The sequence below is a fragment of the Rattus norvegicus genome, chromosome 19 (genome assembly GCF_021556685.1).
Source record: "Rattus norvegicus strain SHRSP/BbbUtx chromosome 19, alternate assembly SHRSP_T2T, whole genome shotgun sequence".
NCBI classification, from domain to species: domain Eukaryota; kingdom Metazoa; phylum Chordata; class Mammalia; order Rodentia; family Muridae; genus Rattus; species Rattus norvegicus.
Genome location: NC_141552.1, coordinates 3,471,259 through 3,497,142, shown reverse-complemented (window position 1 = coordinate 3,497,142; position 25,884 = coordinate 3,471,259). Strand labels below are relative to the sequence as shown.

At 36.6% G+C, this 25,884-nt stretch overlaps 1 long non-coding RNA gene across 1 annotated transcript; it reads left to right on the top strand.

The window, feature by feature from the left end:
- The first annotated feature begins 3,563 nt into the window (after positions 1-3,563).
- On the top strand, positions 3,564-18,187 carry LOC102546476 (uncharacterized). The gene is made up of 4 exons (XR_015644287.1): positions 3,564-3,652; positions 8,187-8,359; positions 16,481-16,661; positions 18,111-18,187. It is a non-coding gene; the product is annotated as an uncharacterized LOC102546476 (long non-coding RNA).
- Positions 18,188-25,884: the final 7,697 nt, after the last annotated feature.

The window sequence follows — 25,884 nt, the reverse complement described above, 5'->3', positions numbered from 1 at the left end:
GATAGAGAGCAAGTTTGATATAAGTTTCTCATTTTTGGCAATGTCTATAGTTCGACCACATAAGCGAGCGTGTACGCGTGTATGCGCGTGCGTGCGCGCGCGCACACACACACACACACACACACACACACACAAACACGCACTGTTGTTCACTGCATAATAAAGCTTTTCTGATGAGAGATGAGAATTTTATGGTACAGCATTGCATATTTAGAAGAAAGTATGATAGTACTTTCCTTTAGCAAAATAATTGCCGTATAGCCTATCAAGGGTTCATAGTCAAGTGGTACCAGGCAAGTGTTCCCTCTTATAGCTCATTTCTGTCCAATTAGGAAGCTATTAGTTCTCTCTATAGCATATAATTCTCTAATGCTGCAAGGGGCCCATCTTGCTAGACTGGTCAACACTCTAGCTTGAAGTGTTCACATTTATGGGATTTCTCCATGAGAATATTTCAAAGCATACTTAAACATGAAAAAAGTTATTACCATTGATAACAAAACAAAAACACATAATCAAACAAACTAAAAATAACAAAACAAACTTCAAGTCAGAATTACCTTGATGGCCCCAGTTCTTGGGATCAAAGTATATGGTATTATAAACAAGAGGATCCTACCATCAATATTCATAAATAACCAAGAACAATGCCCATATCCTGTATGATTTCAAGGATTCACAGGAACACACATGACCAAAAATTTAATAAGGGCCATTTCATACTCGAGTTAATTATTTTAATAACCTATGATTTGGAGAAGTTGCAATTATGTAGGAGAATCCCAAATTAACTTTTAGGAATATTATAAAATAAGTTTGTTTCCGCCTACCTCATGCCTACATTACCTCCCCTTAAAGCTTCCACTCATTATTTTGTTTCCCCCATAACATTATCTGTAATTATGATCTTGTCATTCTTCATGAAGATACTTTCTTTGCCCACCCGTGGATATTTTGCAGTTCCTTCCTGTGAGGGGAAAATTTTAATTCAGTCTTCAGTTATCAGAGATAGTTTTTCTAGTTATAATAGTCTGGCTCAGCACCTGTGTTCACTCATAGTGTGAAATACACCTTTCCAGGCCTTTCTGGCTTAAAATGGTTTTATCAAATAAATCATGATAATTCTCATTTAGGCACATTTACAAGTGACTTCATTTTTTTTCTCTGTCTTTTAAACTATTGATCATGTGTTTTTATGTTTTAAATATATTTTATGATAGGTAATAAATATCTTTTGTGGTTCTGTGTATTTGGTAGTCTGTAGATTTCTTGTCCTGCATGAATAATGAATATCTTTCTTTGAATTTGGTTAATTTTCTTATATGATTTTAATGAAACTATTTTCTTCGACTTGGTGTAGTATTCTACTTTTATGCACATAATTCAAACTTTTGGTTACTTACAGATTACATATGCATGTGTATGTATTTGTGTGTGTGTGTGTGTGTGTGTGTGTGTGTGTGTGTGTGTGTGTGCGCACATGTAGTTTTGGTCTAGCAGAACACTGCTCACCAAAGAAATCAAAAGAAAATTATTAATACTTTAAAAATATGGGCTTCAATCATAATAACATTCTGATTTCTTGAAAAGGAACTCAAAGAAGAGACATTGGATATGTACAATTATATTGCGAGAAATGAAAGCACATCTCTTAATTCAAAGAAGAAAAATATGGAATGTTTATGAACAATGTGGGAGAATAAAACAGAAAACACATCAAGCGAAGAGAGAAATATTTGTGACTGACCAATGACTGTTTTCTTAACAGGAAACTAGTCTTTATGATAGCATGTCAAGTGCAGGACCAAAGTGAACATTAGTTTTAATCATGTAAGAAAGCTACTTAATAATCCATGCTCCATGTTTTAGATTCCTACCTTACACAGCCTGTCTGCTGTGCTTAAAGTGTCAAGTATTTAGAATAACAGGACAATAGCATGCTACTGCCTTCCTTTCTCTTCAGGAATGCAGTAATGAACTCTGAAGGTGGGGATAAAAGAGAGGAGATGAAAAGAAAGAAGGGGGCCTATGGCTCAGAAATGAACATTTCCAAGCCACAGGAAACTTAATGATAGACTGGAAAATAATTCCTTGCAAGCCTCTTGTGTTAAATATCCTGAATGTTAATCCTGTCAATTTGATTCAATCTAGAACCGCATAGAAGACATAGTTCTGCATACATTTTGTTGCATTTCTAAAGACCCACAAAGAATAAGCATGTCATAAGTCCAAGTGGATAAAGGACATCCACATCAAACCACATACACTCAAACTAATAGAAGAAAAACTAGGGAAGTATCTCGAACACATGGGCACTGGAAAAAATTTCCTGAACAAAACACCAATGCCTTATGCTCTAAGATCAAGAATCGAAAAATGGGATCTCATAAAACTGCAAAGCTTCTGTAAGGCAAAGGACACTGTGGTTAGGACAAAACGGCAACCAACAGATTGGGAAAAGATCTTTACCAATCCTACAACAGATAGAAGCCTTATATCCAAAATATACAAAGAACTCAAGAAGTTAGACTGCAGGGAGACAAATAACCCTATTAAAAATGGGGTTCAGAGCTAAAGAAAGAATTCACAGCTGAGGAATACCAAATGGCTGAGAAACACCTAAAGAAATGTTCAACATCTTTAGTCATAAGGGAAATGCAAATCAAAACAACCCTGAGATTTCACCTCACACCAGTGAGGCTAAGATCAAAAACTCAGGTGACAGCAAATGCTGGCGAGGATGCAGAGAAAGAGGAACACTCCTCCATTGTTGGTGGGATTGCAGACTGGTACAACCATTCTGGAAATCAGTCTGGAGGTTCCTCAGAAAATTGGACATTGAACTGCCTGAGGATCCAGCTATACCTCTCTTGGGCATATACCCAAAAGATGCCCCAACATATAAAAAAGACACGTGCTCCACTATGTTCATAGCAGCCTTATTTATAATAGCCAGAAGCTGGAAAGAACCCAGATGCCCTTCAACAGAGGAATGGATACAGAAAATGTGGTACATCTACACAATAGAATATTACTCAGCTATCAAAAACAATGACTTTATGAAATTCGTAGGCAAATGGTTGGAACTGGAAAATATCATCATGAGTGAGCTAACCCAATCACAGAAAGACATACATGGTATGCACTCATTGATAAGTGGCTATTAGCCCAAATGCTTGAATTACCCTAGATGCCTAGAACAAATGAAACGCAAGACGGATGATCAAAATGTGAATGCCTCACTCCTCTAAAAGGGGAAAAAGAATACCCTTGGCAGGGAAGAGAGAGGCAAAGATTAAAACAGAGACTGAAGGAACACCCATTCAGAGCCTGCCCCACATGTGGCCCATACATATACAGCCACCCAATTAGACATGATGGATGAAGCAAAGAAGTGCAGGCTGACAGGAGTCGGATGTAGATCGCTCCTGAGAGACACAGCCAGAATACAGCAAACACAGAGGCGAATGCCAGCAGCAAACCACTGAACTCAGAACGGGACCCCCGTTGATGGAATCAGAGAAAGAACTCGAAGAACTTGAAGGAGCTCCAGTCCCCTTATGAACAACAATGCCAAGCAACCAGAGCTTCCAGGGACTAAGCCACTACCCAAAGACTATACATGGACTGACCCTGGACTCTGACCTCATAGGTAGCAATGAATATCCTAGTAAGAGCACCAGTGGAAGGGGAAGCCCTGGGTCCTGTAAGACTGAACCCCCAGTGAACGTGATTGTTGGGGGGAGGGCGGCAATGGGGGGAGGAAGGGGAGAGGAACACCCATAAAGAAGGGGAGGGGGAGGGGTTAGGGGGATGTTTTCCCGGAAACCGGGAAAGGGAATAACACTCGAAATGTAAATAAGAAACACTCAAGTTAATAAAAAAAAAAAAGAAAGAAAGAGAAAGGGAAAACATCAAGTACTAACATTTATCTTAATGTTTTCCATTATACTCTTGTTGCCAAACTTGCTCAATTATGGTAGACTGTATCCCTTCAAATCCTGAACCAAAATAAACACTTCCACTTTTAAATTGTTTTTACCAGTTAGTCTATCAAAGCAAAAAAGAAAAGCAATTAATATATTAAAAAATGTAAAACTCTGTGCATTTACATTCTTTTTTATATATGTTTATATTGGTTATTTTATTTACATTTCCAGTGTTGTCCCCTTTCCCACTTTCCCCTCGACAGAGCCCCTATTTCCTCCCCTCCCCCCCCTGTTTCGATGAGGGTGCTCCCCCCCGCCCACACACTCCACCCCAGTGCTCTAGCATTCTCCTATGCTGGGGCATCAAGCCTTCACAGGACCAAGGGGCTTCCTTCCCACTGATGCCAGATAAGGCAGTCCTCTGCTATGTATGCAGCTTATTGTCCTAGTGATGTGCCCTGAATTAATTGATATAGGATTACCATTCTCGTCACTCAGTTAAGCAAATGAAGAATTGAAGTGGATAACATATTAAATTTCTCCTTACAGTCACCTTAATAACAAATGAATAAATACTGGTTTTCAAACTACATGCTTTTCAGCAAACTTAGGGTTAAATTTTGAAGAACTTATTTTCAATAAAACTTAAAATCTCTAAACTTTTCTATACTCTCTGGATATATCTCAGTTTCATAATACAATACATTTAATCTCTCTATGAAAATCCTTTCTGAGGTGTTGTCACAATTTTTTTTTCCAGTAATAGTATCAGTTCAAACAACTTTTCAGAGAAAACTGTAATTCTGAGGAAGGCCTAAGTCCTTTATGGCTAATCTTCCACATGTTACCACCATTTACTTTATTTTTATCTGTCTTAGCTTGAAGTGACTTTCCTACTCTGAAAACTTCTAGTGACTCCCCCCAGGTTTTTTTTTTTTTTTTTTTGGGTTCCCATAGTCATTCCAAGGAGAAATCCTGAATAAATACAAGCTGGAAATACTTTTTTCCTCCAATATTTCCAATATAAAGATACAGATTTGAAAGTTTTATTCTCCAATCTAGTGGTAACCATTGACATTTTGAAAATAGTAATCCACCCTACCAGTTTCTCACTTTTGGTCGAGTCACACAATCTTAAATTTTCAGGCAATTATTTATTTTGTGTATAATTTTCAATTCCATGGAAAGGCAGTTTAAACCGAAACTAAACACTTGGTGAACAAGCCATTCATGAATTATGCAAATATGCCTTCACTTATCATTTAATATACAGTGTCCACTCCAAACCCTTACATTTCCCTTTTTTGATGTGGGGATGTCAGATCTTAGGAATCAGCAGTATGAAGTTTTTTTTTTATTCTTCTAATTTTTGTTTCTTATTTCTCATGCCCAAAACTCTGTGGAAAAAGTATTTATCCCACATTACGTGTCACAGCCTCGGCTCAGCTTCAGGGTGGGCGTCTTTGTTCCAAAGGTCTGGAACACCTTACCTCTTTCTATCTCTACAGCATCACACAGTTCAAGTTTTGATCTGTGGTTATGAAAGGTTTATATCAGGAACTGCCTCCCATTGTTTTGATCACAGGTGTTCTAAATGTTATCAATACATTTTCCTATCCTCTTTTATGATAGCAAATAAAAAAGTTATTGATTTATGCTAATTTTCTTACCAGGGTTAAAATTGAACATTCTAGTTATTTTTCATTTTTCAGGTAAAAGAAAAGAAAAAATTTATGTAATTTGCAGATTTTAGCAATCACACTTCCCACATTGAGAAATTATTTCTTATTTTGTTACCGTCTATTGTTTTTGTGGAAGAGCACAATTAGAATGCAGTTCAATATCTGTGATTGTATTATCTTTTCTCATCTTGATTCGTAGCATTAATGAGATTGCTTCTAATCTAGTGCTCACTATTATTAATAATGCCTGTGTTTCAATATGTCCTTTCCTAACATCCATATTTATTATCTTAGGAAAATAATTATTACTGTACTAATAGTTTCTCCTAGGTATTGGTTTTGAATTTTAAAAACATCTTTGAAGTCTAGTCTAATAATTCATTTTATAGAGCTCATTCTTTTGCTTAATTATGATAATTAGTGTCCTAATGTTGAATTATCCTTGGTGTTACTATTTCTCTCTCTTATATAGTGTATGCATCTGTTTCTGTATGCTACTCTTTGTTATTAATACTCTATGGATAGTGAGTGTGTGTTTGTACATAATATGTGTGTGGATGTCTAAGTTATGATTTTCAGTAGTCAGTTCTCCCCTTTCTCCTTGTTGAAGCAAAGGTTCTCTTGTTATTTTTCATGGTACCCATGTGCTTTAGGGTAGATGCCTCGTGGATTGCTGAACAAGTCTCCTGTCTCTACTTCCCTTTATTTACATGAGATCTGGAGAATAAACCAAGATCCGCAAGCTTGTGTAACAAAATCCTGTACCACTAAGAAAGATCCAGTACCCATTTCATACATTTAACTGTGCTTATTAGTCACCAGAATGCTCAGTATGAGGAGGATAAAGGAGTTTATTGAGAAGAACATGGACTGTGGTTAGGTTCAAGTAAACAAGTGAGAGTACCCCAATAAAATTAGTGGGTCATCTTTAATAAACTCCTAGAGAAGAATGTTTAGCATTAGGTTAGGCCTCTTGAAAAGATAGGTCCAATGAGTGTGATAGTATTTGAATGTGATCAGTTGTGGTGTCTTCTGTTCTCTGTTCGAACACCATATGTCCTTTCACAACAGAACAAGACATCCATTAGTTTCATCTATAAGATATCTAGTTACAGTTTATAGAGCTCGATGGAACACTAATAGCCTCCCAAAAGAAACAAAACATATATACCATTGTAGAAAATTTCAATTGACTCTCAATATTCTAGTCCTGACAAATGAAGTCATTTCTATAACACCTCAAGTATTCAAACTTATTAAATTATATACATTTTTGATTTTATATATTTATATATATGTAATAGTAAAAATTCTAACAAAAGTATAAATATGATTTGACCTATTTTTCCAAGAAAAGATTTTTAAAATGGAAACAAAAAGTTGATATAAAAGAGTGGACTTCCAGTTTACTGTCTGATGACAGGTTCTGTGCGTTTACGAAGGGAAATGTTTTTACCTGGTCTTTAAATTGTTTTAACTAATTATTATTTTTAAAATGAGGTAATTTTTATCGTGAGTGCCTAATAAAGATACATATACACAGATGTAATTATGTAAGATATATTTTTATTTTCATTTTGTTTTTAGTTTATTTGTATGTTTTCAGAACACTGTATTGAAACTGGACCTTGATCATATATTCCCATGCTATGAACATGGTATATCTTGGTGATATGTGGGTGTTCATTGTGTTCTTGTGGGGGAGATGCTTAATGTTTTTTGAGTTGTCAAGGAACACATGATGGTGCATGACCATAATCTCAAAAGTCAAGAGGCTGTGGCAGCCTCTAAACCAGCCTAGACTATATATCAATAAATCCCCAACAACTAAAGGGCATTGAATCAAATTCTGATATAACAGTTAGCACTGATGCATTACAAAATATAAAGACTGATTTAGAGATATAATTCATGGTGTAATAAAACTATGTTATGACACAATTCTAATTTTAACATTTTAATTTTGGTGATGTACTTCAAAAACAATTTAAAGTTGGTAGATATTAATTTTTGAAGAACAACTATGCTATTATATCCAATGCATATGAATATTTTATATTGTTTTTATTATTTCAGGAGTACTAAGTCCTTATTTCCCTCAATTTTATTCATTTATAGAATAGAAAATAGCCTTTATTTTCAGAGAAAACATTACATTATTTAATCATTTATCTTATTGCCTTTATCTTAGTAAATATATAACTTAAATACGTGAATTTGTGTTGCCTATTATATTAAATTTCTTGCTTTGAACATGTAGTATTAAGGATAATCCTTGACAAAAATAGGAATCAATATTTCTGGAGTCATCTGTACACATGAGTTACGAACACATAAATGATGATTTTTTGCTTTGAGTATGTGTTTTCCTGTGATTTTTATGTTTATATACTATTTTATACATTATGATGAATCTGCCCATAAAGTATAGTATTTACACAATAATACTGCCAGGTTGAATCCTCATGGGTCTTTTCCGTGCAGCTCGCCATGTCTACTTATGTTGTCTTCCTTTAGCTCATGTTTCAAAAGTTACACAGGTGACACCTTATGAGTGTAGCTTTTGTGTTTCTAGGAGACAACTCCAGCAAACTACCTGATCTTCTGGCTCCTACAGGCTTTCTAGCACTTCTTCTGCACAAGCCTTCACCTCTACATAAAGCAGTATAGAAATGAGGAAACCCAGGTGCATAGGTGGTCTAACACTTGCGAACTTGGCAATTTCGTTTGGTCTTCCAGTGTCAAAAGGTCAGTCCTGATAAGTGGATATTAGCCCAAAAGCTCGAATTACCCAAGATACAATCCACAGACCACATGAAGCTGAAGTAAAAGGATGACTAAAGTGGGGATGCTTCAGTCCTTCTTAGAATGAAAGAACAAAAATATTCATAGTACAAGATGTGGAGACAAAGTTTGCAGTAGAGACTGAAGGACTGGCCATTCAGAGCCTGCCCCACCTGGGACTCTAACCCATATATACAGCCATCAAAGCCAGACAATATCGCTGATGCCAAGAAGTCTGTGCTTGCAGAAGCCTGATATAGTTGTCTCCTAAGAAGCTCTGCCAGAGCATGACAAATACAGAGGCAAATGCTAGTAGCCAACCATTGAACTGAGAATGGGGTCCCAACCGGAGGAGTTAGAGAAAGGATTGAAGGAGCTGAAGGGACTTGCAACCCCATAGGAACAACAATGCCAACCAACCAGTTAATCTGCACTTTGCTCGTCCTTCTTCTTGAGCTTCATATGGTCTGTGAATTGTATCTCGGGTAATCCAAGCTTTTGGGCTAAGTTTCCCTTACCCTTTCTCTGTCTTCCTAATACCCACCCCCTCACCTCCCAGTTTTTCAACTATTCCTCCTTTCAAAAAAGGGCTGGTCGTCCAGAGTTATCAACCAAACATGGCATATAAAATTACAATAATACTAAGCATCACCCCTCATGTTAAGGATGGATGGTGCCACCCAGTAAGAGTACAAGTGCTCCCACCAAATTAGACAAGATGGATGAAGCAAAGAAGTGCAGGCCGACAGGAGCCGGATGTAGATCTCTCCTGAGAGACACAGCCAGAATACAGCAAATACAAAGGCAAATGCCAGCAGTGAACCACTGAACTGAGAATAGGACTCCCATTGAAGGAATCAGAGAAATAACTGGAAGAGCTTGAAGGGGCTCAAGACTCCTTATGAACAACAATGTCAAGCAACCAGAGCTTCCAGGGACTAAGCGACTACCCAAAGACTATGCATGGACTGACCCTGGACTCTGACCTCATAGGTAGCAATGAATATCCTAGCAAGATCACCAGTGGAAGGGGAAGCCCTGGGTCCTGCTAAGACTGAACCCCCAGTGAACTAGATTGTTAGGGGGAGGGCGGCAATGGGGGGGAGGATGGGGAGGGGAACACCCATAAAGAAGGGGAGGGGGAAGGACTAGGGGGATGTTTGCCTGGAAACCGAGAAAGGGAATAACATTCGAAATGTAAATAAGAAATACTCAAGTTTAAAAAAAAAAGTACAAGGGCTCCAAAAAGCAGGAAAGAATCAGAAACAGCCCCTGTTCCCTCTGTGAGGAAACCTACAAAAATGCAAGCAACACAAATATAATGTGTATACAGATAGCTTAGGTTAGATTCAAGCAGGCTCTTGATTTTCAGCTCAGTCTCAGTGAGCACCTGTAAATGCAGGTTGATTGAGGTTTATTTATTATGTGTTCATTTTCGGTCATGTACAACACCAATGTTTTTCCTACAACTCTTCCTCTCCTTTGCAGGATTGATCCAGTTCAGACTAAAGTTTGGTTGTGGGTCTCTACATCTGTTTTCATCTGTTGCTAGATAAAGCCTCTCTAATGGTGGCTATGCCATGCTCCTTTCTACAGATACAACATGATATTATTATTCTTATTGTTTTTCGTTTTGTATTGGATATTTTAAATTTACATTTCACATGTTATTCCCTGTCCTGGTTTCCCATCCATAAGCCTTCTATCACAGCTCCCCTTCCCCCTTCTTCTATGAGAGTGTTCCCTTCCCCAACCACCCCACCTCCTGCCATCTGCCCTGACATTCCCCTACACTGGGGTTTCCATCCTTGGCAGGACCAAGGGCTTCTCCTCTCATTGGTGCCCAACAAGGCCACCTTCTGCTATATATGCAGCTGGAGCCATAGGTCTGTCCATGTGGACACTTTGGGTAGGGTTTTAGTCCCTTGGAGCTGTGGTAGATTGATATTGTTGTTCTTATGGAATTACAAGCCCCTTCAACTCATTGAATCTCTTCTCTGACTCTTCCAATGAGGACCCCATTTTCAGTTCAAAAGTTGTCTGCTAGCATTCGCCTTTGTATTTGTCATGCTTTTGCAGAACCTCTCAGGAGACTTCTATAGCAGCCTCCTGTCAGCAAGCACTTTTTGCCTTCATCAATATTGTCTATATATTGGCTGTATATACATAGTCTGGATCCCCAGGTGGGGCAGGCTCTGAATGGCTATTCTTTCAGTCCCTGCTCCAAACTCTGTCTCCATATCTCCTCCTGTGAATATGTTTATTCCCCTTTTAAGAAGGGCTAAAGAATCTGCACTTTAGTCATCCTTCTTGAGCTTCACAGGATCTGTGTATTATATCTTGGGTAATCTGAGTTTTGGGGCTAATATCCACTTCTCAGTGAGTGCATGCCATGTTTTTTTGTTTTTTTTGTTTGTTTGTTTTTTGTTTTTGTTTTTTATGATTGGGTTACTTCACTGAGGACATTTTCTAGTTCCATCCATTTGCCTATGAATTTCACGATGTCATTTTTTTTTTTTGGTAGCTCAGTAGTACTCCATTGTGTAGATATACCACATTTTCTGAATCCATTACTCTGTTAAAGGGCACCTGAGTTCTTTGCAGCTTCTGGATACTATAAATAAGGCTGCCATAAACATGGTGGAACATGTGTCCTTGTTATATGTTGGAGAATCATTTGAGTATATGCCCAGGAGTGATATAGCTGGGTCCTCAGATGTTCTGGGGAACTTCTATACTGATTTCCAGAGTGGTTGTACCAGCTTGCAATCCCACCAACAATGTAGGAGTTTTCCTCTTTTTCCACATCCTCACCAGCATCTGTTGTTAACTGAGTTTTTTTATCTTAGCCATTCTGACTAATGTGTGTCAGGTGTGAGGTGGAATCTCAAGGTTGTTTTAATTTGCATTTCCCTGATGACTAAGGATGTTGAACATTTCTTTAGGTACTTCTCAGCCATTCAATATTCCTCAGCTGAGAATTCTTTGTTTAGCTCTGTAACCATTTTTAATAGTGTTATTTGACTCTCTGGAGTGTAACTTCCTGAGTTCTTTGTATATATTGGATATTAGCTCTATATCAGATGTATGATTCTATTGGTTGCTGTTTTGTCCTAATAACAGTGTCCTTTGTCTTACAGAAGCTTTGCAATTTTATGATGTCCGATTTGTCCATACTTGATCTTAGAGCACAAGCAATTGATGTTATGTTCAGGATATTTTCCCCAATGCCCATTATTCAAGGCTCTTCCCCACTGTTTCTTATATTTTTTTAAGTGTATCTGGTTTTATGTGGAGGTTCTTTATCCATTTGTACTTGAGCTTTGTAAAGGATGATAAGAATGCATCAATTTTCATTCTTCTACACGCTAACCTCCAGTTGAACTAGCACCATTTGTTGAAAATGTTATCTTTTTTCCACTGGATGGTTTTAGCTCCTTTGTCAAAGATCAAGTGACTATAGGTGTGTGGGGTCATTTCTAGGCCTTCAATTCTATTCCATTGATCTACCTGCCTGTAAACTTGCTGTACCAATATCTTAGAGTTTTTTGTCACTACTGCTCTGTAATGCAGCTTGAGTCCAGGGATAGTGATTCTCACAGAATTTCTTTTATTGTTGAGTATAGTTTTCGATATCCTGGGTTTTTTTTTTATTCCAGGTGAATTTGCAAATTGCTCTAAGTCTTTGAAGAACTGAGTTGAAATTTTGATGGGAATTTCATTGAATCTGTACATTGCCTTAGGAAAAATGGCCACTTTTACTATATTAATCCTGTCAGTTCATGAGCATGGGAGATTGTCCAACTTCTGAGATTTTCAATTTCTTTCTTTAGAACTTGAAGTACTTGTCATACAAATCTTTCACTTGCTTGGTTAGAGTCACATGGCGATATTTTATGTTGTGTGTGATTATTGTGAAGAGTGTCATTTCCCTAATTTCTTTCTCAGCCTGTTTATCCTTTGAGTAGAGGAAGGCTACTAATTGGTTTGAGTTAATTTTATATCCAGCCACTTTGTTGAGGTTGTTTATCAGGTTTAGGAGTTCTCTGGTGGAACTTTTGGGGTCACAAGTATCATATCCTCTTCAAATATTGATATTTCGATTTCTTCCTTTCCAATTTGTATCCCTTTGACCTCCTTTTGTTATCTGCTTGCTCTGGCTAGGACTTTGAGTACTATATTGAACAAGTAGGGAAAGAGAGTGGGCAGCCTCATCTAGTCCCTGATTTTAGTGGGATTGCTTCAAGTTCCTCTCTATTTAGTCTGATGTTGGCTGCTGGTTTACTGTATATTGCTTTTATTATGTTTAGGTAGGGACCTTGGATTCCTGATCCTTACGAGACTTTTAACATGAATGGGTGTTGAATTTTGTCAAATGCTTTCTCAGCATCTAATGAAATGATCACGTTTTTTTTTTTTTCTGAGTTTGTTTATATAGTGAATTAGGTTGATGGATTTCCATATATTGAACCATCCCTGCATCCCTGGGATGAAGATTACTTGATCATGATGGATGATTGTTTTGATGTGTTCTTGGATTCGGTTTGTGAGAATTTTATTGAGTAGTTTTGCATTGATATTTTCTGAAGTTCTCTTTCTTTGTTGGGTTTTTGTGTGGTTTAGTTATAAGCATAATTTTAGCTTCATAGAAGGAATTGGGTAATGTTCCTTCTGTTTCTATTTTGTGGAAGAATTTGTACAGTATTGGTATTAGGTGTCTGAAGATCTCATAGAATTCTGCACTGAACACATGGGTCCTGGGTATTTTTTGTTGGGAGACATTTAATAACTGATTCTATTTCTTCAGGAGTTATGGGACTGTTTGGCATGCTTATTGGATCCTGATTTAACTTTGGGACCTGGTAACTGTCCAGAAAATTGTCCATTTTATCCAGATTTTCCAGTTTTGTTGATTATAGGCTTTTGTAGTAGGATTTGATGACTTTTGAATTTCCTCAGAATCTTTTATTGGGGAGGTAGGTAAATTTGGTTTTTATCCTACGTCTCTGGGCTATCTGTCCTCTGATTTCTCATCATCCTGTCAATATCAGCGGTTTGCTCCCTCTCATCGCAAGGATTTCAAGCTGAAATAGTCATTGGGTTGCCACTCTGACACACCTTAGCACACATTGCTCACAGGACAAATTATAAACAGAAGGTTTTGGCTGGGTTGGTGTCTGAATCTCTCCACAGGACATAGTGCCTGGCTATAGGTGATGGCCAGTTCAGGCTCTGTATATACCATTCCTAGGAGTCTTAGCTGAGGTCATCCTAATAGATTCCTGTGAGATTCCATTGTATCTTGGTCTTGAATTGCCTTTCCTGCCCAGTTTCAGTTGTCCCTCCCAGTACACTCTTCCTTCATTCTCCCACTCCCTGGTCACTACTGTCCCAGTCTCCACCTGCGCCCAGCCTTTTGTATTTTTCCTTCCCATGGTAGATGTATTTTCATAAATGAGCTTCCTTCCTCTTAGATGAATTTGGATTGGGTCAATTTGACATAAAACTATCCAGCAAATAAGCCATAAATAATTTCCCTAAATCATTCCTCTTCAGAATCAAGAAATAAATTAAAAGTAGTAAAAGTGTGAGCAATGATCATTGTCTGGGAAAACTAACTTGCTGTAGTACGTGTAAGCTTCCTACACTTTCAATGCATGATTTAGAAATAATGATCATCCCAATAAACCAGGATCTCTTTAACTTATTCAGTTGGTTTTTTATAGTTTCTTTGATTCGGTGCTATCACTAAACTGAGAACAATGCCTGAAAAGAATCTGAACCATTCTGACTTACCCAAAACTGATCTTTGTCCATGGCCAAACCCCATCCCTATCCACCTTAATCCCAGGGCTGTTTGTCTCTGTTCTTCTTAGGAGCCATTGCTCATTCCTCTTTCCTTGGATGTCCTCCTCAATTAAATCCAGCTTCATTATGGAACCAAGTGCACCAGCCATTCCTTAACTTCCTCTAGATAGAACTATGAGCCTTGTGTATTCAACCTGCTTTTTCCATTGATCCCTGTTGGGAGCCCATCGAGGAAATTACCAGCAATAAGGAACATCTGGAAACAACTGAGTTGACGAGTTTATTGAACCCTGTTCCCTGGAGTCCAGTTTTTTACTGCTTCCTGAAAAGAAAACTTAAGGCCAAGGATCCCCTCAGTCCACAGCAAAACTTTCTTTCTTCTTGTTTCTTTCAGCACAGTGGCATTGACTTCCTCCAATTGCTGTGAATCACAATCACAGGAGGGACTTGTAAAACTACAAATTGATGCAATTAAACGCCTAAGTATTTCTCTGCCTTTATATCAGGGCCATATAAAAGTTTATTAGTATTAAGTACTGTCTCTAGTGTGGTTACTGTCACTAAAAATTTTTGTTAGCATTAACCCCCCACTGGGATTACAAAACAGGTTCTTAAAGTTTGGAGCTAAGTGAACACTGTGAAAAGGTCAACACATTGGGAACTTCGAAAGTAGAGAATAGTTATCCCTGCAAAATGGATATTTCAATTATAAGAAAGACTAGAAAGACTTTTTTTTGTCTTTTTCACATTAGCTCCATTCTCTCCTAAGCTTATCTGACAAAGTAACATAAAAGGAAGCATATTGTGTGAGAAAATCGAATAAGGTGTTGATAAATACTGAGGCTCTAGACAGAGGTACTCTAACAGGGAGTCAGAACTAGCTCTCATGAACAAAAGCCTTTTTGCTTTCTGTTCAATATGTACTCTATAGTGAATACTTGTCAAATAAATCCGTGATTTTTCAACTTTCCTAATGCTTTGATCCTTTAAGCATGTTGTGGTGACAGTCCCAACCATAAAAATATCTCATTGGTACTTCATAACTGTAATCTTGCTATTTTTTTAATGAATGGAAGTGTGACTATCTGAGATGCAAAACATTTGATATGAGAATCTCAAGAGGGTCCTGAACCCCAGATTGGGGATCACTGAGTTAGATAGAAACAGTAAATATTTCATACAATTTCTCAAATTTGTACTTTGAGCTTCGGATAGAAGTGACTGCTATTAAGTATAAATTTCATAGGAGAATATATTAAATATCTGAAAGAGAGGAAGATGAATATCTCCATATTTATTGAATGGCCAATACTGGTGGGAAGAAAAATATAAAAAGTATCAACAAAGGAAACTCCTCCATTAATATAAATTAATTAATTAATTAATTGCAACTCTGAAACCAAAGTTAGTGTTACAATCTATTCCAGAGAGAACTTACATGAGGAAAGCACTTGAGGGATTTTTTTAATTTCAATTAAAATCCCAAGAATATTAGTGGCTTTTTCAAAAGCACTGAAAAATAAAGTATTGATTGAACAAAGTAGAACAAAGACATCAGCTTACACCACATTTCAAGTCTACCTAGCAAGGGGTCTAGCAATTTCCAAAAATGAGTTTAAAATTTATTAAGGATGAAAGATTAAAAAAAAACAGGTGAGTAAGAATGAATCAAGCAAGATTGCAGAAATAATCACGAAGACTATACTGAGGATAGAGATGTAAAACTGCTTTGGTGGCTGTGTAATCTCTGATGCTAAGCAAAACTGTCTAGTGGAACTAACATGTAAAATTGTAGGCTAAGATATTACAAGTGTAGAAAAACACTTGAATGTCCAAAATGTAGGGGATTCACCAGATAAGCAGGAACTACTTGAATTCTGCAGGCTAATGACAGGGCTACTTCCTCAGTGTCAGGCTCCCCTTCATCCTATTCCTTTAGTTCTCCTATCAAATTCATTTTAATGGACAACTTAATTATTAAATAAAATTATTTTTGTTTGCTTCATCTGTTAAATACAAACCAAATGATGGTAAATGATTTCATTTCCTGATGTATCCTCAGCTCATAGGTGATAATTATACAAAATGCTTTCAGGAATGAATAATTTCAAAATATAGAAGAAAATAATTATAAATGGCTTGATCAAGTGGTGTGAAATATGACAGAGAACAGAAGACTTAGTGTTTTGCATCATTATCATATGAACAAAACGATCACTTTATAAGACTGGCTGTGCCTGCTTAAAAATCTTCTTGATTGTTGACATTTTCTCACAGAATGAATGGCTTCAGAAGACCTTTGTACACTCACTTGAATATCTACCACCCCTTCTAAATACTGGCATGTAACTTTGACTGATTCTACATGACCATTGTGGAAAAATGAGAGTATACAATCTGAGAAAGCCTAAGGAAATGTGGCTTTATATTCTTAGCTTCAGGGAAGACATAAAACATGGTAGGTGCAGCTTTTTCTTTTTCTTTTATAATTTTTTAATAGATATATTTCTTCACTTACATTTCAAATGTTATTCCCCTTCCCGGTTTTCTATCCATAAGGCCCCATTCCCTCCTTTCCCCCTCCCCCATACAAGTATTCCCTCTATACATCCCCCTTATTGCCCTCCCCCATATTCCCCTGCACTGGGGGTCCAACCTTAGCAGGACCAAGGGCTTCCCCTTCCACTGGTGTCCCAACAAGGACTCTGCTACATATGCAGTTGGAGCCCTGGGTCAGTCTATGTATTGTCTTTCAGTAGTGGTTTAGTCCCTGGAAGCTTTGATTAGTTGGTATTGTTCTTAGGGGGTTGCAAGTCCCTTCAGCTCTTTCAATGCTTCCTCTAATTACCCCAAACAGGGGTATTCTTCTCAGTTCAGTGGTTTGCTGCTAGTATTGATCTTTGTATTGGACATGCTCTGGATGTGTATCTCAGGAGAGATCTATATTCGGTCCCTTTCAGCATGCATTTTTAGCTTCATCAATCTTATCTAGTTTTGGTGGCGGTATATATATATGGTCCATATGTGAGTCTAGCTCTGAATGGCCATTCCTTCAAGTCGCTGCTTTTTCAACAAGGCTGCTTGAGATCTACTCATACTCCTGATGAAAAACTCTCAGTCATATTCTGTAAATAAGTGAAATCATTTCATTAGTTCCCAGAGGTGAACTTTTGTCAAATCAGAGTTTGGTTTGTTGTTAGTTCCTAATGAGGTGTAAGACAGATACTGCTTTGTCTCCCAAGAAAGGTATTTCTTAAAACACTAGTAAATGCAGGCGGGCATATAGTTATTCATTATAAGTTGTATGGATTTGAAACAATTTAGGTAAAAATGCCAGTATATGGTTTTTGTGGATATTAGCAAACTAATTTCATAGTTTACGTTTTATGTATATATGTCAGAATGTATACATGTATAGATATAAATACCTATATATTTGCTATAGCATATTGAAAGTTTTATATCATTTACATGATTTTCTTTGAAATTTACCAACTGAATTGTAGTGAGGATAAATAGGACCATATTTGTGTTAATTTCAACACCTCAAGCTCTTTCCAGAAGAGAGAAATGATTTTAATATGAAAAGTTAACTTCTCACAGTGGGCAGGATCTAGAATAGCTACAGTTTTAAAGAGGAAAAGCTGTTGGCAAATTTTACATTCCTCAGGGGCAAAAATTAGTATAATTAGACAATGGGTAAGATGTAGCATGGCTAGTGTATTTGAGATAGAAGAATGCAGAAGTTAAACACATTATTTGGCTTTTGTCAAAAAAATGTCAAAAAATTTCAATAAAAAAGGGCAGTTTGATTCCATCAATATCTTGTTTGCTTTTATTTTTATATTGTTCACTGTTCTGCTTATAAAATGATTACGACATTTTTCTCTCTCTTTTCTTCCTCCAGAACCTCCCATATACCTGCGCTGGCTGGTATGGTTGTATTTAACAGATGAAAAATAAAAAAATAATTTTATTTAATAATTAAGTTTTCCATTAAAATGAGTTTGATAGGAAAACTAAAGACATAGGATGAAGAGGGGTCTGGTATTGAGGAAGTAGCCCTGTCATTAGCCTGCATATAGAGCAGAGGATGGCCTCGTTGGGTACCAATGGGAGGAGAAGCCCTAGGATCTGCCAAGGCTTGACCTCCCAGTGTAGGGGAATGACAGGGTGGGGAGGTGGTAAGGGGTAGGTGATTAGGTGAGGGAACATCCACATACAAGAAGGGGGAGGGGATGGGATAGGGGGTTTATGCATGGGAAACTGGGAATTTACATTTGAAATGTAAATTTTTAAAAAATCCAATAAAAAGGAGAAAAATTTATAGAATATAAAAAGAGAGAAAAGAAAATGTCTCAATAATATTCGGCTTTGGGCAAGCCAGGGAGGCATTTTCTTATTCAATAATTGAAGGGCGTACACTTAGTCTATTGTGGGTGGTATACCTGTGTTGGTGGTATTGCATTCTATAGGAAAGCAAGCTGAGAAAGCTATAAAGAGCTAGCCAGTAAGTAGTATAACTCCATGACCTCTGCATCAGCATGTGCCTGCATGTCCCTACCCTGTTCGACTTCCTGTCGACTTCCTTCAGTGACAGGTAGAAGTTTAAGTCCAATAAATCCTGCACAATTTGTTTTTAGGTCATGATATTTCACAATAGCAATAATACCTCTAATCAAAACAGCTTATCTCAGCATAAAGTTAAACACATACATTTATTTATATATGAAAGAACACATTTATTTCCTATATAACAATATCACTTGTCATAATTTCTACAGTGTGATTTTTTTTTCCTTGTCACATGCATTTCACTGCCAATATGGGTTTGGCACTGAGCACTTAATAAGCATTTCCATGTAAGTTATGACCTTCAGCGTACTGACTTCAGTCCTTGTGAACATGACTATCTAGTCTAGTAGGGGATGTTTCAAACCCGCATATCAATCTAGTAACTGTAAAAGCTATGAAAACAAGAAAAATGAAAATTATTATATGGATATTCATATGTAAATGCCCCCTGTTCCATGATGCTCTGCTTTCCTTAGCCAGAAATAAAAAGGTCAAATTGAAGTTTAAGCTTTTGATAATGGATGTACCTCCATGATTGGACCCTCAGAATAGGTGGGTTTTGTTGTTCTGTTTTTGGTTGTTTGTCTTTGCCAGGGAGAGAGTTTGGCATACTAAGCTCACAGTTTCTAAATTACAGAAATGAATGTAGACTGCATCCTATATGCATTCTATTTGGGTATCTCTATCAGGCAGTTCCAAAGAACACATCTTGTCCTAATTGGCTCTGAATGAATGAGAACTGCTTTTTCCATTTATGTATAAATGAGGCAGAACCACAAGCATTAGAATGAAGGAATAGTCAACATTTGAAATTCTAAATTAGTTTCAGTTTTGGTGATTTGGAACGATGACAAAATTAAATTTCTCAAAAATTTTGTTATCTCCTTTACCTTGGAGAATCATAAAGGAAGGGCCTTGCAACAATGATTTCAGAGTAAATAACTAACCTGTTAATGCCTTCTTGGATATTTGTCTGTATTAGAAATATTCTGCTAATAATAGCTACTTATCTTCCATCTGATTTTATCTGTCCAACTAATATTCTACCTACCTATAGTCTACTCCAGCTGCTACCCACATATTTATAAAGTATTAATGTAGCTCAGCTAGAACAATTTACATAGCATTTATTCACAATGTAAAGCATAGACTAGGTATCAGATGAAATAATGCAAGATAAAAATACTTCAAAATCAAATACATTTGAATGATTTCACTATCCCCTGCCTAGCTTTTGAGAATCGCAATCATCTGCAAGACAATCACAATTCTGAAAATTCTTGGAGAGTTATTTTAAACAAAGATACTGAGTAGAACCTCCTTAAATGTACTTATATTAAAATGCATTCTCACATCCTCTATGTTCGCAATAACATTCATTTATATTAATATTGATTCATTTGTTATTATCATTTTATGAATATAATATGTTCATGGTTATATTTGGAGAGCTCTAGATACTTTTCCTCTGAGGAGATTAAATATCCACTTAGGAACATAGAAAGACATTTTTATAATTGTTTTGTTCAATGTTAGAATGGTGTCAGTTTGCACAATGCTCTTTCATGGTCACACATCTCTCACCATTGTCTCCTGGCCTTTGTCTTGTTTTTTTGTTTTTTGTTTTTTTTTTTTTCTTTTCTTTTCTTTTTTTCGGAGCTGGGGACCGAACCCAGGGCCTTGTGCTTGCTAGGCAAGTGCTCTACCACTGAGCTAAATCCCCAACCCCCTTTGTCTTGTTTTAAATGCCTCACATACATTGCATGTTTTCCTAAAGAAGTGTGGTGTGGCATTCCATTCCTTCTTCTAATAACTAAGCAAATAGTAAAGAAACGTACAGAATCTTCAATGATGCTGTATACAGGGAACTTACATCACGTTCACATCTGCAGAAAAGAATGAAGTGAAACATTGGTATCCAGTGTCAAACATTTTGGTCCTTAATGGAATCCTCTTTTGCATACTGCCAAAATGAACCCTAGGCATGTGAACTCTGACATGCATGAAGAGGACCAATTAGCACTAGATTTAAATTGAAATTCCTCTCCTAGCAATGTCTTCAATATAAGTGATATCCAATACAGACTAGATAGTGACAACTTAATTATCAAATACTCCAGAGATAATGTAACAATATTAATGCAACTTGGCACATAATTATCATTTTTCCAATAGGATTACCATGTGGTTACAGTTCATTTCTTACTGTGATGAATATCTGAAGCGTTCTCCCTATGAAGTTAGTTATAACTTTTTGTTTTATTACTTTTAGTAGTTTATCAGTATTTTATCTCACATAATGGTAACACTCTGTGCTTAGATCAAGCAATGTTTGGGATTTATATTTTATCTCTTCCTGTACTATATATACTCACCTCTTTCCTCATAGGTTTTTTTGGTCTCTTGTAAATTACTTTTGATTAATTGTTATATTGATATCATTTTCTACTTTTATGTTTTTGTCTGTGTATCTTCATACCTAAAGGTATTGTGGACAAAAAAGTAGCAGGTCTCAATTTTGACCCACTTTGACATTAACTCTCTTTTAGCTGTGTGCCTACACCATAGATGCTGCGGTAAGCATGGATGTGCTTCAATTAATATCCCCCAAACCACTTGCTCTTTCCATGCTGCTTTTACTTAGTCTTACTTGACTTTTATGCTTTCCTGCATTTTTGTTTTAATTGTGAATTCTTATTTTAAAATTTTCAGATTTCAACATATCGATATTTCTACCACAAAATTTATTTTTGATCTTTACAGGTGGGTACTAAAGTTCTTTAGTAGAAGTTGAAAACTAACCGAAGTCTCAATTTGAGTGATAATAGTTTGAATGCTGTAGAACAACAAATTATTTCTTATTTGTACAAAATGACGGACTGACCTGCCATTCATCCTTGAGTAAAACATACGTTAATTTTATCCTCACTCCTGCTGATCTATTACTTTACTATATTGACCCATGTTGCTAACCGATATTGTTTTATTTGTAACTTTGTTTTGTTTTGTTTTGCAGTGTTACAGAGAATCTTTTGTTCATACGCAGCTGTGTCTGAAATTTTGCCACACGTACTTCCTTATTCCCTATTCCAATTGTTGACTTGTTTATTAAATTGCCACATTTTTTGACTTTCTGGAGATTGAACCCAGGACATCAACCACTTTGTATTTCTCCTCTATATTTCTCCATCATTAGGATTTCTTCATCACTGAATGTTGCCGTTTGGCATTAATCTGGAGACATCACTAGTTACAATTGCTTAAATAAGGCATTTTCTCTTACTTTTCTTCCATCTTGACTGTGTATACCATTTCAGGTTACCTTTTAACCTTATGTTTACACTTTCATTCTCTTTTTCAGTTTTGCAAATATATTTCACAATATCAAAAGTTTTCTCTCCAGCTCAACAATATATTCTGAATTTCTACCACTTACCCTTTGCTTTCTGACATCCAGTTTTGATCATTGAAGTTTACATTATTTTCACATCCTTCTTTGAATGCTGTACACTTTTCCCTACCATATTTATATTTGGTCAGTTGTGTTTTGCTCTGTTTGGTCTGGTCTGGTTTGACCTAGTCTGATCTGTTTCTGCTCTGGTCTGGTTTGGTTTAGTTTGGTTTGGTCAGATCTAGTCTGGTCTGGTCTGGTCTGGTTTTGTGTGTTTTATGTTTGTTTGGTTGGTTTGGTTTTTTATTCAATAGTTTATGTATTTACATTTCAAATGTTATCCCCTTTCTAGGTTCCCTTTTCTCCCATCCTCCTTCCCTCTGCTTCTATGAGCATGTTCCCTTGCAACCCACCCACTCCCACCTCAAGATCCAGGCATTCCCCTACACTGGGGAAACAAGCCTTCACAGGACCAAGGGTTTCTCCTCCTATTTATGCCTGACAATGCCATCCTCTGTTACATATGTGGCTGGAGCCATGGGCCCCCCATATGTGCTCTTTGGTTAGTGGTTTAGTCTCTGGGAGCTCATGGGAGTCTGTTTGGACTCCTGTGGGGTTGGAAACCCTGTCAGCTCCTTCAGTTCTCTCTCTAACTCCTCCTGTGGAGTCCCCTTGCTCAGTTTGATAATTAGCTGCAAAGGTACTCATCTGTACCAGTAAGGCTCTGGCAGTGCCTCTCAGGAGACATGCATATTAGGCTCCCATCAGCAAGAGCAAGCACTTCTTAGCATATGCAGTAGTGACTGGATTTGGAGGCTGCATATGGGATGGGTCTCCAGGTGGGGAAATCTCTAGATGGCCTTTGATTCAGTCTCTGCTCTACTTTTTTTCCCTGTGTGTTCTCCCATGAATATTGTGTTCCCCTTCTAAGAAGGACTGAAGCTAAAACTCAAAGCACACATTGCACCACACACAATAATAGTGGGAGACTTCAACACCCCACTCTCATCAATGGACAGATCATGGAAACAGAAACTAAACAGAGACACAGAGAAACTAACAGAAGTTATGAACCTAATGGATTTAACAGATATCTATAGAACATTTCATCTCAGCACCTCATGGTATCTTCTCTAAAACTGACCATATAATCGATCACAAAACAGACCTCAACAGATCCAAGAAGATTGAAATAATCCCATGCATCTTATCAGATCACCACAGACTAAGGCTGGTCTTCAGTAACAACAAAAACGACAGAAAGCCCATAAACACATGGGAGGTGAACAACACTCTTCTCAAGGATAACTTGGTCAAGGAAGAAATAAAAAAAAAGAAATGAAAGACTTTTTAGAATTTAATGGTTTTGTGTTTTAATTCCTGGTCTGTTTACTCTGATTGTTAAACCTGCATTTTCTCTGGTTCTAGAACATCTTTTGTTTCTTTGTCCTGGTTAGCTTTTCTTATCAACTTGACAAAACCTAGAGTCATCTAGGGAAAATTTCAACTGATAAATTGCCTAGAACACAGTGATTGTGCGTAGGACTGTGGGAGTTGACTGATGGGCTCAGTCCACTGGAACGGTTCTAGCCTGTTATAACAAGGTTGGATAAACATGATCCTAAGTAAACCAGCAAAGAGCATTCACTCACAGTTTCTCTTTCAAGGTCTTCCTTGAGTTCCTGCCTAGTGATAGACTATGATCTACAAAATTATAATTAAATGAAGACTTTTCCTAACATTCTTTACTCTAGGGCTTTGTCATAGCAACAGAAAGAAAAATAAAAAATTTCTTCAAAATGTTTCTTTTGTACTTTAGAATATTTATCTGATTTTATTTTATTGGTTATTTATTTATTTGCACGTAACATGTTAAATGGTTGTAGCTTTAATTGGATTTTGAGATAATAATTACAATATTTTTCCCATTCCCTTTGCTTTTTTCAAAATCTCTCATATACCCATCCTTGCCCTCCCTCAAATTCATGGTCTCTATTTTCATTAATTGCTATTGTTTTTTATAGAAAGATACACATGATGTATTGGTTAACGGGGGAGTAGGGAGTAAGGCCTTCATAGATGAAGTAGATACCTGGAGTCTCAACTTCCTATGAATCTATAATTTATTCAGAGACTCATAAATACTAGTACTTGCTACTTAGTGAAGTCTAGATATGCTTTCTTTCTTTCTTTTTTACCCCTCTGCTTTTAGGGGAACTTGGATACTAAAGTGGGCATACATTAACTCCTACACAGTTCATATAGCTTTGTCAGTAGATGAATATTTCAATTCTAGGTATTGGTTGTCATGAGTACATATGTTCAACACAGAAGTAAGCATTTTTAGTGCAAGAAAAGATTTATTAAATAATAATAATAATGTTAAAGACAATATATTTTATATATTTATTCTTTTTCTGAAAACTTGTAAACAAATGTATTTTGTTTAAGTTTTACATCTTGGTTCTATCATATGGATTGGTTTTTGTTTGATTTGCTTTTATTTGAGACAGAATTTTATTCTTTCAGCCCTGGCTAGCATGGAATTTGCCCTGTTGACCAGCACCCCCATAGATCAGTCTCTATGAGCACTTCTGTTCTTGTGCATATACTCATACACGGACACAGACATACATGCACAAACTGATGCACACACATGTACACATACACATACATACTTAAAATAATAAAAATGAACCTTTAAAAAACACATAGGAAAACTGAGGAATGTGATTTGGTATGTACAGTATTTACTACCCATGCTCAAATCCCTGGGTTTGATTCTGAGAGCCATACAAACTGTGTGTGGAAGTAGAATGCACCTAATCACTACACAGTTAGGAAGCAGTAGTATAAGAAGTTGAAAAGTTATTCGTAACTAGGTAGCAAGTATAAAAACAATTTGAGATATATGAATCCCTTTCTTAACAGAAGCAAGTTTTATAAAAGTATGAAATTCCAATTCTCCACGGTGTACAACATTTGAATATTTACTTTCTGATTTATGGTTAATTCAGATGTGTTATTATCATTGTTATTAATCATTTGGGATAAATCCAGAGCTCGTCTGAGTGCTGTTATATTATTCTGTTATGAATGTATATGATGTGGATCATAGAATATTTGACCTTAGTTTACCTAAAATACTTTCAACTAAATACATTATTCTTATTTTCTTTCATCTTTCCTCCCCCAAGAATGAGTTTGTGGACAGCTATATATCAAACACCATTTTGATTTCTTTCCATGAAATTGGAAATTTACTTTAGGAACTTACATAGGCCTGGGATCTTATTTAATACTGAGCTCACAACATTTTCTGTGGTATATATGCAGTTAGTATCTTAACTTTAAAAGCAAAAGGGAAAAAATCTGCATCGTGTATCAGTTTGTTTCTTTACTATATCTCTTTTTCACACTTCTCCAATTTTATTTGCATCAAGAAATCTTAGACCTTATGTTTCATGTGACAGATACTACCACAATAAACTTAATATTATTCACTCCCCAAATAGAAGAAAATAATTAAGAACATTTTTTGAGCTTTGTGATTTTTGGATACAGTGACCTTAAAATAATTGCTCCAAAGCATAGACAATATTTTTTTACAGCTAAGTCTCTCTCTCTGTCTCTCTCTGTCTCTCTCTGTCTCTCTGTCTCTCTCTGTCTCTCTGTCTCTCCCCCCGCCCGTGTGTGTGTGTGTGTGTGTGTGTGT